The sequence below is a fragment of the Oncorhynchus keta genome, chromosome 18 (assembly GCF_023373465.1).
Source record: "Oncorhynchus keta strain PuntledgeMale-10-30-2019 chromosome 18, Oket_V2, whole genome shotgun sequence".
NCBI lineage: Eukaryota > Metazoa > Chordata > Actinopteri > Salmoniformes > Salmonidae > Oncorhynchus > Oncorhynchus keta.
Window position 1 is genome coordinate 51825123 of NC_068438.1, and position 15330 is coordinate 51840452.

Consider the following 15330-nt stretch of genomic DNA (forward strand, 5'->3'; position numbering starts at 1 on the left):
CATGATATAGGTCTACTACATCTGCATGATATAGGTCTACTACATCCACATGATATAGCTCTACTACATCCCCATGATATAGATCCACCAGACTACATGATATAGGTCTACTACAGACAGCTACATGATATAGGTCTACTACAGCTACATGATATAGGTCTACTAGACAACATGATATAGGTCTACTAGACAACATGATATAGGTCTACTACATCCACATGATATAGGTCTACTACATGATATAGGTCTACTACACAACATGATATAGGTCTACCACATCCTATAGGTCTACTACAGCTACATGATATAGGTCTACCAGACTACATGATATAGGTCTACCAGACTACATGATATAGGTCTACCAGGCCACATGATATAGGTCTACTAGGCCACATGATATAGGTCTACCAGGCCACATGATATAGGTCTACCAGACTACATGATATAGGTCTACCAGGCCACATGATATAGGTCTACCAGACTACATGATATAGGTCTACCAGACTACATGATATAGGTCTACTACAGCTACATGATATAGGTCTACTACATCCACATGATATAGATCTACCAGGCCACATGATATAGGTTTACTAGGCTACAAAGGCTGGCTGGCTCAGCTACACACATCTCGATCTCCAACAGACTGTCCAATGCTCTAAAGTTTCTATCCATCTGATGCTTCGATTCACAAAAACAGTTTTTAGTTTAATGTGAAGGCACCATCAATGCTAGGCCTGCAGAGAAGTGCTACAGTCATTAGCCTGTACATGTATATGACTGCATAAACAGAAATAAGTGAAACGCAGCACACGTCCCGATTACCATCCTATTTCCTTTAGAGTGCATAACTTTTGACGAGGTCCCCATAGGCCTCTGGACAAACGTAGTGTACTACACTTTAAAAAGTTAAGTTGTGGAATTTCTTTCCTTCTGAGCCAAATCAGTTGTGTCGGTAGGGCCCTTCCATTATGAAGTTGGATGAGAGAATGCCAAGAGTGTGCAAAGCTGTCATCAAGGCAAAGGGTGGCTACTTTGAAGAATCTCAAATATAAAATATATTTTGATGTGTTTAAACACTTTTTTTTGATTACTACATTATTCCATATGTGTTATTTCATAGTTTTGAGATCTTCACTATTATTCTACAATGTAGGAAATAGTCAAACTGAAGAAAAATCTGTGAATGAGTAGATGTCCACACTTTTGACTGGTACTGTTTGTGTTTATATATATATATATATATATATATTTTATGTTTCCACCTTTATTAAGCATCCTAACCCTACCACCCCTCTCCTAATTGGAGTAAACTAATTAACTCTTCTACTTCCATCTTATTCATACCATATTCAGCTAAAGTCAGAAGTTTAAATACACTTAGGTTGGAGTCATTAAAACTCGTTTTTCAACCATTCCGCAAATGTCTTGTTAACAAACTATAGTTTTGGCAAGTCGGTTAGGACATCTACTTTCTGCAGGACACAAGTAATTTCTCCAACAATTGTTTACAGACAGATTATTTCACTTATAATTCACTGTATCACAATTCCAGTGGGTCAGATATAGTTAACATTCACTAAGTTGACTGTGCCTTTAAACAGCTTGGAAAATGATATACCAGGAAATGATGTCATGGCTTTACATGATATAGCTTTTGATAGGCTAATTTACATAATTTGAGTCAATACATAATTTGAGTCAACTGGAAGTGCCTCTGCTTGACATGGGAAAATCAAGCCATGATCTCAGAAAAAATATTGACCTCCGCATGTCTGGTTCATCCTTGATAATTTCCAAACACCTGATAGGTACCACGTCCATCTGTACAAACAATAGTAGACAAGTATAAACACCATGATATAGGACCACGCAGCCGTCATACTACTCAGGAAGATACCCGTCTACTCAGGCCCCATGATATGAACACACTTTTGTGCGAAAAGTGAAATCATTCCCACATGACATAGCAAAGGGCCTTGATAAGATGCTAGGCCACAGAACCCGGTACAAAAGTATCTATAACCACATGATATAGGTCCTACTATCAACATAACCTGAAATAGGTCTACAAGGAAGAAGCCACTGCTCCAAAACCGCCATGAAAAAGCCAGACTACGGTTTGCACTGCACATGGGGACAAAGATCTACTTTTGAGAAATGTCTTCTGGTCTGATGAAACAAAAATAGAACTGTTTGGCCATAATGACCATCGATATGTTTGGAGGAAATGAAGGGGAGGCTTGCAAGCCGGAGAACACCATCCCACATGAAGCACGGGGTTGGCAGAATCATGTTGTGGGGTGCTTTGCTGCATGAGGGACTGGTGCACTTCACAAAATAGATGGTCTACTAAGATGGTAAAATGATATGGATATATTGAAGCAACATCTCAAGACATCAGTCACTACAAGTTAAATGATAAATGGGTCTTCCAAATGGACAATGACCCCAAGCATACTTCCAAAGTTGTGGCAAAATGGCTTAAGGACAACAACGTTACGGTATTGGAAAGGCCATCACAAAGCCCTGACCTCAATCCCATAGAAAAATAGTGGTCAGAACTGAAAAAGTGTGTGTGAGCAAGGAGGCCTACAAAACCTGACTCAGTTACACCAGCTCTGTCAGGAGGAATGGGCCAGAATTCACCCAACTTATTATGGGAAGCTTGTGGAAGGCTACCAGAAACATTCGACCCAAGGTAAACAATTTAAAAGCAATGCTACCAAATACTAATTGAGTGTATGTAAACTTCTGACCCACTGGGAATGTGATGAAAGAAATAAAAGCTGAAATAAATCATAATTTCACAAAACAAGTTGTTCAAGGTAGGCAGGTCCCAAAAGTAAATAGAGAAACGGACTAAAGAATTAAAATCAGATCTAGACAGGTATTTATCGTTCCATGGTAGCAAGACCATATCCATTTTTGCAAACTTTCTATAACAAAGTATTGGAGAGGGATCATTTCTTTCTTTCGGGATATGAATACCGAGAATGTCTACTTCACCGTCAGGCCGTTTTATCGGTAATGTAAAAGTTTCACTTTTCTTTTGTGATCCAATACATAACAAAGTACACTTAGAAAGGTATCTTGGCAATTCTACACGTTTTGACATGGAGCTGAGAGACAATTGCAGTTTTAAAGCTAATTTCCCTTTTGCCTGTTCATCTGTTAAAAAAAAAACATTAGAACAAAATCAATGGGGCATGTGCGCTGGTTTATGACTGACAGTCTAGCTGGTTTATGACTGACAGTCTAGCTAGTTTATGACTGACAGTCTAGCTGGTTTATGACTGACAGTCTAGCTGGTTTATGACTGACAGTCTAGCTGGTTTATGACTGACAGTCTAGCTGGTATATGACTGGTTTACATGGAGTTTTCAATTCTCCCTGACAGTCTAGCTGGTTTATGACTGGTTTACGGAGTTTACTCCCTGACAGTCTAGCTGGTTTATGACTGGTTTACGGAGTTTTCAATTCTCCCTGACAGTCTAGCTGGTTTATGACTGGTTTACGGAGTTTTCAATTCTCCCTGACAGTCTAGCTGGTTTATGACTGGTTTACGGAGTTTTCAATTCTCCCTGACAGTCTAGCTGGTTTATGACTGGTTTACGGAGTTTTCAATTCTCCCTGACAGTCTAGCTGGTTTATGACTGACAGTCTAGCTGGTTTATGACTGGTTTACGGAGTTTTCAATTCTCCCTGACAGTCTAGCTGGTTTATGACTGACAGTCTAGCTGGTTTAGGGTTAGGGTTAGGGATTAGCATGCTAACTGTTCCTGTACACTTCCAGTCATTGCGCTAATGCTAGCTAGCATTGGCTCTTTTTTTTAAACCCTTAACCCTCTCTTTTAATTCCTTCATACTGGACTCAAAGATGTTTTTTTTTTTATCCAGAATGGTATTCTGTTGTAGCAAGTGATATTCATAAAACAATTATTTTCACAACAACAACAAAAAATCAGACCCCCTCCAGTACGTCCCTAGGGGGCCCAGACCCTAGTTTGAAAACCTCTGCATTTAGAATCCATTACGGACCATTTGAAAGACTAGCTGGGAGAAGTGGCCTTCATGAAGAGATTAGTTAGCCACGCACTGATGACCATAGAGTTCAGTCAGAGCCGATAGCATCTCTCACAGACAAAGACCACATTCATAGCTTTCACCTCATTAGTAGAGTACAGTGTGTGTGTGTGTGTGTGTGTGTGTGTGTGTGTGTGTGTGTGTGTGTGTGTGTGTGTGTGTGTGTGTGTGTGTGTGTGTGTGGTGTGTGTGGTAATGAGGCTCAAGTGTCATTGTACAGGTTTGTCAGCGATAATCTGGAGGTCCTGAATGTGATGGCTGTCCTGCTTACTGAATACAGACAATCGCTCTTCTACCGTTAGTGACCTAGAGCAGGGGTGTCCAACTCATTTAGCCACCAGACGACGCATTCCGTCTTCAACTCATTTCGTCACCAGGGGTCGCATTCCGTCTTCAACGAGGTCCGGAGGGCAGCACACATTTTTTCTAATATTTTCTTGCCTTCAAAATTTGAAGAAAAAAAAAACTTTTTTTTTTTAAGTCTATCTATCATTTTGGGGCGGCAGGGTAGCCTAGTGGTTAGAGTGTAGAGGCGGCAGGGTAGCCTAGTGGTTAGAGTGTAGAGGCGGCAGGGTAGCCTAGTGGTTAGAGTGTAGAGGTGGCAGGGTAGCCTAGTGGTTAGAGTGTAGAGGTGGCAGGGTAGCCTAGTGGTTAGAGTGTAGAGGCGGCAGGGTAGCCTAGTGGTTAGAGTGTAGAGGAGGTAGGGTGGCCTAGTGGTTAGAGTGTAGAGGAGGCAGGGTAGCCTAGTGGTTAGAGTGTAGAGGGGGCAGGGTAGCCTAGTGGTTAGAGTGTAGAGGTGGCAGGGTAGCCTAGTGGTTAGAGTGTAGAGGTGGCAGGGTAGCCTAGTGGTTAGAGTGTAGAGGTGGCAGGGTAGCCTAGTGGTTAGAGTGTAGAGGGGGCAGGGTAGCCTAGTGGTTAGAGTGTAGAGGGGGCAGGGTAGCCTAGTGGTTAGAGTGTAGAGGCGGCAGGGTAGCCTAGTGGTTAGAGTGTAGAGGTGGCAGGGTAGCCTAGTGGTTAGAGTGTAGAGGGGGCAGGGTAGCCTAGTGGTTAGAGTGTAGAGGGGGCAGGGTAGCCTAGTGGTTAGAGTGTAGAGGCGGCAGGGTAGCCTAGTGGTTAGAGTGTAGAGGTGGCAGGGTAGCCTAGTGGTTAGAGTGTAGAGGGGGCAGGGTAGTGGTTAGAGTGTAGAGGAGGTAGGGTGGCCTAGTGGTTAGAGTGTAGAGGTGGCAGGGTAGCCTAGTGGTTAGAGTGTAGAGGTGGTAGGGTAGCCTAGTGGTTAGAGTGTAGAGGGGGCAGGGTAGCCTAGTGGTTAGAGTGTAGAGGGGGCAGGGTAGCCTAGTGGTTAGAGTGTAGAGGTGGCAGGGTAGCCTAGTGGTTAGAGTGTAGAGGTGGCAGGGTAGCCTAGTGGTTAGAGTGTAGAGGGGGCAGGGTAGCCTAGTGGTTAGAGTGTAGAGGTGGCAGGGTAGCCTAGTGGTTAGAGTGTAGAGGTGGCAGGGTAGCCTAGTGGTTAGAGTGTAGAGGGGCAGGGTAGCCTAGTGGTTAGAGTGTAGAGGGGGCAGGGTAGCCTAGTGGTTAGAGTGTAGAGGCGGCAGGGTAGCCTAGTGGTTAGAGTGTAGAGGTGGCAGGGTAGCCTAGTGGTTAGAGTGTAGAGGGGCAGGGTAGCCTAGTGGTTAGAGTGTAGAGGGGGCAGGGTAGCCTAGTGGTTAGAGTGTAGAGGTGGCAGGGTAGCCTAGTGGTTAGAGTGTAGAGGTGGCAGGGTAGCCTAGTGGTTAGAGTGTAGAGGGGGCAGGGTAGCCTAGTGGTTAGAGTGTAGAGGAGGCAGGGTAGCCTAGTGGTTAGAGTGTAGAGGTGGCAGGGTAGCCTAGTGGTTAGAGTGTAGAGGTGGTAGGGTAGCCTAGTGGTTAGAGTGTAGAGGGGGCAGGGTAGCCTAGTGGTTAGAGTGTAGAGGGGGCAGGGTAGCCTAGTGGTTAGAGTGTAGAGGTGGCAGGGTAGCCTAGTGGTTAGAGTGTAGAGGGGGCAGGGTAGCCTAGTGGTTAGAGTGTAGAGGTGGCAGGGTAGCCTTTGGTTAGAGTGTAGAGGTGGCAGGGTAGCCTAGTGGTTAGAGTGTAGAGGGGGCAGGGTAGCCTAGTGGTTAGAGTGTAGAGGGGCAGGGTAGCCTAGTGGTTAGAGTGTAGAGGGGGCAGGGTAGCCTAGTGGTTAGAGTGTAGAGGTGGCAGGGTAGCCTAGTGGTTAGAGTGTAGAGTCCTAACCCTGGGCAGGGTAGCCTAGTGGTTAGAGTGTAGAGGAGGTAGGGTAGCCTAGTGGTTAGAGTGTAGAGGTGGCAGGGTAGCCTAGTGGTTAGAGTGTAGAGGTGGTAGGGTAGCCTAGTGGTTAGAGTGTAGAGGGGGCAGGGTAGCCTAGTGGTTAGAGTGTAGAGGGGGCAGGGTAGCCTAGTGGTTAGAGTGTAGAGGTGGCAGGGTAGCCTAGTGGTTAGAGTGTAGAGGAGGCAGGGTAGCCTAGTGGTTAGAGTGTAGAGGTGGCAGGGTAGCCTAGTGGTTAGAGTGTAGAGGTGGCAGGGTAGCCTAGTGGTTAGAGTGTAGAGGGGGCAGGGGAGGCTAAGTGGTTAGAGTGTAGAGGGGGCAGGGTAGCCTAGTGGTTAGAGTGTAGAGGTGGCAGGGTAGCCTAGTGGTTAGAGTGTAGAGGTGGCAGGGTAGCCTAGTGGTTAGAGTGTAGAGGGGGCAGGGTAGCCTAGTGGTTAGAGTGTAGAGGGGGCAGGGTAGCCTAGTGGTTAGAGTGTAGAGGGGGCAGGGTAGCCTAGTGGTTAGAGTGTAGAGGTGGCAGGGTAGCCTAGTGGTTAGAGTGTAGAGGGGGCAGGGTAGCCTAGTGGTTAGAGTGTAGAGGGGGCAGGGTAGCCTAGTGGTTAGAGTGTAGAGGGGGCAGGGTAGTCTAGTGGTTAGAAACAATAGAGGCGGCAGGGTAGCCTAGTGTTTAGAGTGTAGAGGTGGCAGGGTAGCCTAGTGTTTAGAGTGTAGAGGGGGCAGGGTAGCCTAGTGGTTAGAGTGTAGAGGGGGCAGGGTAGCCTAGTGGTTAGAGTGTAGAGGGGGCAGGGTAGCCTAGTGGTTAGAGTGTAGAGGTGGCAGGGTAGCCTAGTGGTTAGAGTGTAGAGGGGGCAGGGTAGCCTAGTGGTTAGAGTGTAGAGGGGCAGGGTAGCCTAGTGGTTAGAACTGTAGAGGTGGCAGGGTAGCCTAGTGGTTAGAGTGTAGAGGTGGCAGGGTAGCCTAGTGGTTAGAGTGTAGAGGTGGTAGGGTAGCCTAGTGGTTAGAGTGTAGAGGTGGCAGGGTAGCCTAGTGGTTAGAGTGTAGAGGTGGCAGGGTAGCCTAGTGGTTAGAGTGTAGAGGTGGCAGGGCAGACTAGTGGTTAGAGTGTAGAGGCGGCAGGGGAGCCTAGTGGTTAGAGTGTAGAGGTGGCAGGTAGCCTAGTGGTTAGAGTGTAGAGGAGGTAGGGTAGCCTAGTGGTTAGAGTGTAGAGGGGGCAGGGTAGCCTAGTGGTTAGAGTGTAGAGGGGGCAGGGTAGCCTAGTGGTTAGACTGTAGAGGAGGTAGGGTAGCCTAGTGGTTAGAGTGTAGAGGCGGCAGGGTAGCCTAGTGGTTAGAGTGTAGAGGTGGCAGGGTAGCCTAGTGGTTAGAGTGTAGAGGCGGCAGGGTAGCCTAGTGGTTAGAGTGTAGAGGTGGCAGGGTAGCCTAGTGGTTAGAGTGTAGAGGCGGCAGGGTTAGCCTAGTGGTTAGAGTGTAGAGGTGGCAGGGCAGACTAGTGGTTAGAGTGTAGAGGCGGCAGGGAGCCTAGTGGTTAGAGTGTAGAGGTGGCAGGTAGCCTAGTGGTTAGAGTGTAGAGGAGGTAGGGTAGCCTAGTGGTTAGAGTGTAGAGGGGGCAGGGTAGCCTAGTGGTTAGAGTGTAGAGGGGGGCAGGGTAGCCTAGTGGTTAGAGTGTAGAGGAGGTAGGGTAGCCTAGTGGTTAGAGTGTAGAGGCGGCAGGGGAGCCTAGTGGTTAGAGTGTAGAGGTGGCAGGTAGCCTAGTGGTTAGAGTGTAGAGGAGGTAGGGTAGCCTAGTGGTTAGAGTGTAGAGGGGGCAGGGTAGCCTAGTGGTTAGAGTGTCTTTTCTGCAGGGTAGCCTAGTGGTTAGAGTGTAGAGGTGGCAGGGCAGACTAGTGGTTAGAGTGTAGAGGCGGCAGGGGAGCCTAGTGGTTAGAGTGTAGAGGTGGCAGGTAGCCTAGTGGGATGTTAGAGTGTAGAGGAGGTAGGGTAGCCTAGTGGTTAGAGTGTAGAGGGGGCAGGGTAGCCTAGTGGTTAGAGTGTAGAGGGGGCAGGGTAGCCTAGTGGTTAGAGTGTAGAGGAGGTAGGGTAGCCTAGTGGTTAGAAAACCTCGGCAGGGTAGCCTAGTGGTTAGAGTGTAGAGGTGGCAGGGTAGCCTAGTGGTTAGAGTGTAGAGGCGGCAGGGTAGCCTAGTGGTTAGAGTGTAGAGGTGGCAGGGTAGCCTAGTGGTTAGAGTGTAGAGGCGGCAGGGTAGCCTAGTGGTTAGAGTGTAGAGGTGGCAGGGCAGACTAGTGGTTAGAGTGTAGAGGCGGCAGGGGAGCCTAGTGGTTAGAGTGTAGAGGTGGCAGGTAGCCTAGTGGTTAGAGTGTAGAGGAGGTAGGGTAGCCTAGTGGTTAGAGTGTAGAGGGGGCAGGGTAGCCTAGTGGTTAGAGTGTAGAGGGGGCAGGGTAGCCTAGTGGTTAGAGTGTAGAGGAGGTAGGGTAGCCTAGTGGTTAGAGTGTAGAGGCGGCAGGGGAGCCTAGTGGTTAGAGTGTAGAGGTGGCAGGTAGCCTAGTGGTTAGAGTGTAGAGGAGGTAGGGTAGCCTAGTGGTTAGAGTGTCCGGGGGCAGGGTAGCCTAGTGGTTAGAGTGTAGAGGGGGCAGGGTAGCCTAGTGGTTAGAGTGTAGAGGAGGTAGGGTAGCCTAGTGGTTAGAGTGTTGAGGTGGCAGGGTAGCCTAGTGGTTAGAGTGTAGAGGGGCAGGGTAGCCTAGTGGTTAGAGTGTAGAGGGGGCAGGGTAGCCTAGTGGTTAGAGTGTAGAGGGGGCAGGGTAGCCTAGTGGTTAGAGTGTTGAGGTGGCAGGGTAGCCTAGTGGTTAGAGTGTAGAGGGGCAGGGTAGCCTAGTGGTTAGAGTGTTGAGGTGGCAGGGTAGCCTAGTGGTTAGAGTGTAGAGGTGGTAGGGTAGCCTAGTGGTTAGAGTGTAGAGGTGGCAGGGTAGCCTAGTGGTTAGAGTGTAGAGGTGGCAGGGTAGCCTAGTGGTTAGAGTGTAGAGGTGGCAGGGTAGCCTAGTGGTTAGAGTGTAGAGGTGGCAGGGTAGCCTAGTGGTTAGAGTGTAGAGGTGGCAGGGTAGCCTAGTGGTTAGAGTGTAGAGGTGGCAGGGTAGCCTAGTGGTTAGAGTGTAGAGGTGGCAGGGTAGCCTAGTGGTTAGAGTGTAGAGGTGGCAGGGTAGCCTAGTGGTTAGAGTGTAGAGGTGGCAGGGTAGCCTAGTGGTTAGAGTGTAGAGGTGGCAGGGTAGCCTAGTGGTTAGAGTGGAGAGGTGGCAGGGTAGCCTAGTGGTTAGAGTGTAGAGGTGGCAGGGTAGCCTAGTGGTTAGAGTGTAGAGGTGGCAGGGTAACCTAGTGGTTAGAGTGTAGAGGCGGCAGGGTAACCTAGTGGTTAGAGTGTAGAGGCGGCAGGGTAGCCTAGTGGTTAGAGTGTAGAGGTGGCAGGGTAGCCTAGTGGTTAGAGTGTAGAGGTGGCAGGGTAGCCTAGTGGTTAGAGTGTAGAGGCGGCAGGGTAGCCTAGTGGTTAGAGTGTAGAGGTGGCAGGGTAGCCTAGTGGTTAGAGTGTAGAGGCGGCAGGGTAGCCTAGTGGTTAGAGTGTAGAGGCGGCAGGGTAGCCTAGTGGTTAGAGTGTAGAGGCGGCAGGGTAGCCTAGTGGTTAGAGTGTAGAGGCGGCAGGGTAGCCTAGTGGTTAGAGTGTAGAGGCGGCAGGGTAGCCTAGTGGTTAGAGTGTAGAGGTGGCAGGGTAGCCTAGTGGTTAGAGTGTAGAGGTGGCAGGGTAGCCTAGTGGTTAGAGCATTGGACTAGTAACCAAAACGTTGCAAGTTCAAATCCCCGAGCTGACAAAGGTACAAAATCTGTCGTTCTGCCCCTGAACAGGCAGTGAACCCACTGTTCCCAGGCCGTCATTGAAAATAAGAATTTGTTTTTAACTGACTTGCCTAGTTAAAAAAAACATTAAAAAAAAACATTTGGGGCATTTTCCATGTTCCTTGACTGTCTAGCTTTCATTTTGGTGATCATAGGAGAGTTGGACACAATCAAGAAACTGCATGAACATTATTATTATTATTATTATTATTATTATTATTATTATTATTATTATTATTATTATTATTATTATTATTATTTCTACACAGTTTGTTTTTTTGTCATGTTAAAGTATACATATACTGGGTCAGTATACATACTTTAACATACTGTTCACAACATCACACTCCATCAATAACAGCCGTCTCCTGGTGTTCACAACAGCATCTGTTTGTGTGTGAGCTTGTTAGACGTGATCGTGAGAGGAAAGGACAAGGTAGTCCACACGGCAGGACAGGTTTTTAAGGCTACAGGACAAACAGTTGTAACCCGTTCTCACTGACAGACTCTTTCAATAGGATCAGCTGTCACGTGCTAACAACACAAAAGACACGTGTGTTTCACCCTCTGGCACAGAAACCACACCGTCTAGCCCTCAACACAATCATCCACGCTGGTTTCCTTTCCTTTTTTTGTATGGCCTGGGCCTCTCACTGAAGGACAACCATTTCATTAGTCAGGTGCAGATGCTCGGCGATGACACGGTGTGTATTCACTAGGAACCAAAACCGGTAGCAAAACGGCACAAAAAAACGAGGAGGGTCTACGTGAACTTGTCCAATAAGAAACTCTTGTTTTTGTTGCTAAATATTTTTTTTTTTGCTACAGTGGGCACTAATGAATGCACCCATGGCTACTTTGAGTCATTATCAGTTCAGGATATTTCTTGCCTCGCCTAATAAATCAGACATCTGTACAGAGACTCTGCAGCTTTGAGTAATGAAAAAGGCACGGGGGGGAAGGTTCTCAACAGGCAGAATGTATTTTAAAACAATTCTCAACTGGAACGCTTGTTCACTAATGTCGTCGTGAGATGATGCTTTTGACCACAGGATTTCTTTTAACATGGGCTGAAGGTCAAGCTAGATTGCCATGTCTATTCTGAAGTCGCGTGTGAGAGAAAGAGGGAGAAAGATGAATTGAGATGTGATAACTGTTGACTGGAGGGGGTGGTGGGTCAGGTACAGGGTGTTATACCCTTCCCCTGGAGGACAGTCCTTTGGGGACAGAGTTTTAGCACATTAGTTAGTTATCCCCTGGGTCAGTCGGTCTGGTTTAACACACAGTACTGTTACCACTCAGTCTATTTTAACACAGTACTGTTAGGTCTTAGTTACCACCTGGGTCAGTCTGGTTTAACACACAGTACTGTTAGGTCTTAGTTACCACCTGGGTCAGTCTGGTTTAACACACAGTACTGTTAGGTCTTAGTTACCACCTGGGTCAGTCTGGTTTAACACACAGTACTGTTAGGTCTTAGTTACCACCTGGGTCAGTCTGGTTTAACACACAGTACTGTTAGGTCTTAGTTACCACCTGGGTCAGTCGGTCTGGTTTAACACACAGTACTGTTAGGTCTTAGTTACCACCTGGGTCAGTCTGGTTTAACACACAGTACTGTTAGGTCTTAGTTACCACCTGGGTCAGTCAGTCTACAGTGGCGAAAGTATTCACACCTCTTGGCATTTATCTTATTTTGTTTTGCAACCTGGAAATAAATTGATTTTTTGGGGGATGGGTTGTATCATTTGATTTACACAACTTTCACAACTGTCCTACCACTTTGAAGATGCAAAATGTTTTTTTTTGTTTGTGAAACAAACAACAAATAAGACACTATTCACCCCCCAAAGTCAATATTTTATAGAGCCACATTTTGCAGAAGTCTCTTGGGGTATGGCTCTATTACCTTGGCACATCTAGCCACTGAGATTTCTGTCCATTTTTCAAGGCAAAACTGCTCCAGCTCCTTCAAGTTGGATGGATTCGGCTGGTGTACAGCAATCCGCTGGTGTACAGCAATTGGCTTAAGGTCTGGGCTTTGACTAGGACATTCCAAGACATTTAAATGTTTCCTCTTAAACCACTCAAGTGTTGCTTTAGAAGTATGCTTAGGGTCATTGTCCTGCTGGAAGGTGAACCTCTGTCCCAGTCTCAAATCTCTGGAAGACTGAAACAGGTTTCCTTCAAGAATTCCCCTGTATTTAGCGCTATCCATCATTCCTTCCATTCTGACCCGTTTCCCAGTCGATGGAAAAACATCCCCACAGCATGATGCTGCCACCACCAAGCTTCACTGTGGGGATGATGTTCTCGGGGTGATGAGAGGTGTTGGGTTTGCGTCTGCGTCACACACAGCATTTTCCTTGATGGCCAAAAAGCTCAGGTTGTCTCATTTTACCAGATTACCTTCTTCCATATATTTGAGCAGTCTCCCGCCTTCTGGCGAACACCAAATGTGTTTGCTTATTTTTTACTTTAAGCAATGGCTTTTTTCTGGCCACTCTTCCGATAAAGCCCAGCTCTGTGAAATGTACGGTTTAAAGTGGTCCTATGGACAGATACTCCAATCTCCGCTGTGGAGCTTTGCAGCTCCTTCAGGGTCATCTTTGGTCTCTTTGTTGCCTCTCTGATCAATCCCCTCCTTGCCTGGTCTGTGAGTTTAGGTGGGCGGCCCTCTCTTGGCAGGTTTGTTGTGGTACCATATTCCTTCCATTTTGTAATAATGGATTTAATGGTGCTCCGTGGGATGTTCAAAGTTTCAGATATTTTTTTTATATAACTCCTTGGTCTTCATTGTGCTACTTGCTTGGTGGTGTTGCAGAGTCTGGGGCCTTTCAGAACAGGTGTATATGTACACACTGAGATCATGTGACAGATCATGTGACACTTAGATTGCACACAGGTGGACTTTATTTAATTGATTATGTGACTTCTAAAGGCAATTGGTTGCACCAGATCTTATTGAGGGGGTGAATACAAACCACTTTACCCTTTTTATATATATATATATTATCTTTTTCAAGAAGCAATTTCTTTCATTTCAGTTCACCAATTTTGACTATTTTATGTCCATTCTATGAAATCCAAATAAAATAAAACATTCAAATTATAATATTATAATAAATTACAGGTTGTAAGGTAACAAAATAAGAAAAATGCCAAGGGAGATGAATACTTTTTCAAGGCACTGTAGTTTAACACACAGTACTGTTTTCAAAAGGTTGGATCTTAGTTACCCCCTTGAGTCAGTCAGTCAGTCAGTCAGTCAGTCAGTCAGTCAGTCAGTCAGTCAGTCAGTCTGGTTTGGCCATTGAATGATTGATGCTTGTCAGGAGCCTGTGAGAGATGTGATTGACACCCCCATAAGCCATTTGTTTAGGCTACATCTCATCACCCTGCTGCATAGGGACTCAGAAAGAAATGCATTTCAATACACCTGAGATAAAAAATCTGCAAGCGGTACCAATCTGACACCATCAGGCTCCCCGAACAGCTTCTATCCCCGAGCCATAAGACTGCTAAGTAGCTAACAAAATGGCTTCACGGACTATCTTGTTCATATTTTAAGTCTATGCACACACTCACTGGACTACACAAACACACACACAACACACACACACAATCTTCATTGAGACTGGACAGAGGAACTCTGTCTAGAAGGCCAGCATCCTGGAGTCCCCTCTTCACTGTTGACGTTGAGACTGGACAGAGGAACTCTGTCCTGAAGGCCAGCATCCTGGAGTCGCCTCTTCACTGTTGACGTTGAGACTGGTGTTTTGCGGGTCCTATTTAATGAAGCTGCCAGTTGAAGACTTGAGGCATCTGTTTCTCAAACTAGACACTAATGTACTTGTCCTCTTGCTCAGTTGTGCACCGGGGCCTCCCACTCCTCTTTCTATGGTTAGAGCCAGTTTGCACTGTTCTGTGAAGGGAGTAGTACACAGCGTTGTGTGAGATCTTCAGTTTCTTGACAATTTCTCGCATGGAATAGCCTTCATTTCTCAGAACAAGAATAGACAAACGAGTTTCAGAAGAAAGGTCTTTGTTTCTGGCCATTTTGATCCTGTAATCAAACACACAAATGCTGATGCTCCAGATACTCAACTAGTCTAAGGCCAGTTTTATTGCTTATATAATCAGAACAACAGTTTTCAACTGTGCCAACATAATTGCAAAAGGGTTTTCTAATGATCAGTTATTCTTTTAAAATGAAACATTTGGATTAGCTAACACAACGTGCCATTGGAATACAGGAGTGATGGTTGCTGATAATGGGACTCTGTACGCCGATGTAGATATTCCATAAAAAATCATCAGTTTCAAGCTACAAAAGTAATTTACAACATTAACAATGTCTAGACTATATTTCTGATCAATCTGATGTTATTTTAAAATGGACAGAAAATGTGCTTTTCTTTCAAAAACAAGGACATTTCTAAGTGGCCACAAACTTTTGAACGGTAGTGTATCCCTATACATATAGTATCTACCTCCATCACTCCAGTATCTACCTCCATCACTCCAGTATCTACCTCCATCACTCCAGTATCTACCTCCATCACTCCAGTATCTACCTCCATCACTCCAGTATCCCTCTACATACAGTATCTACCTCCATCACTAGTATCTACCTCCATCACTCCAGTATCCCTCTCACATACAGTATCTACCTCCATCACTCCAGTCTACCTCCATCACTCCAGTATCTACCTCCATCAGTATCTACCTCCAGTATCTACCTCCATCACTCCAGTATCTACCTCCATCACTCCAGTATCTACCTCCATCACTCCAGTATCTACCTCCATCACTCCAGTATCTACCTCCAGTATCTACCTCCATCAGTATCTACCAGTATCTACCTCCATCACTCCAGTATCTACCTCCATCACTCCAGTATCTACCTCCATCACTACAGTATCTACCTCCATCACTCCAGTATCTACCTCCATCACTCCAGTATCTACCTCCATCACTCCAGTATCTACCTCCATCACTCCAGTATCTACCTCCATCACACTCCAGTATCTACCTCCATCACTCCAGTATCTACCTCCATCACTCCAGTA

At 46.3% G+C, this 15330-nt stretch overlaps 1 protein-coding gene and 1 long non-coding RNA gene across 2 annotated transcripts in view; one reads left to right on the forward strand and one right to left on the reverse strand.

Annotated features, from left to right (window-relative positions):
• cog6 (component of oligomeric golgi complex 6) overlaps positions 1-15330 on the reverse strand; it is a 171333-nt gene that overhangs the window by 134635 nt on the left and 21368 nt on the right. The gene's annotated exons all lie outside the window — the stretch shown is intronic.
• LOC127908990 (uncharacterized) lies at positions 6359-10242 on the forward strand. The gene is made up of 3 exons (XR_008069399.1): positions 6359-6400; positions 6500-6598; positions 9631-10242. It is a non-coding gene; the product is annotated as an uncharacterized LOC127908990 (long non-coding RNA).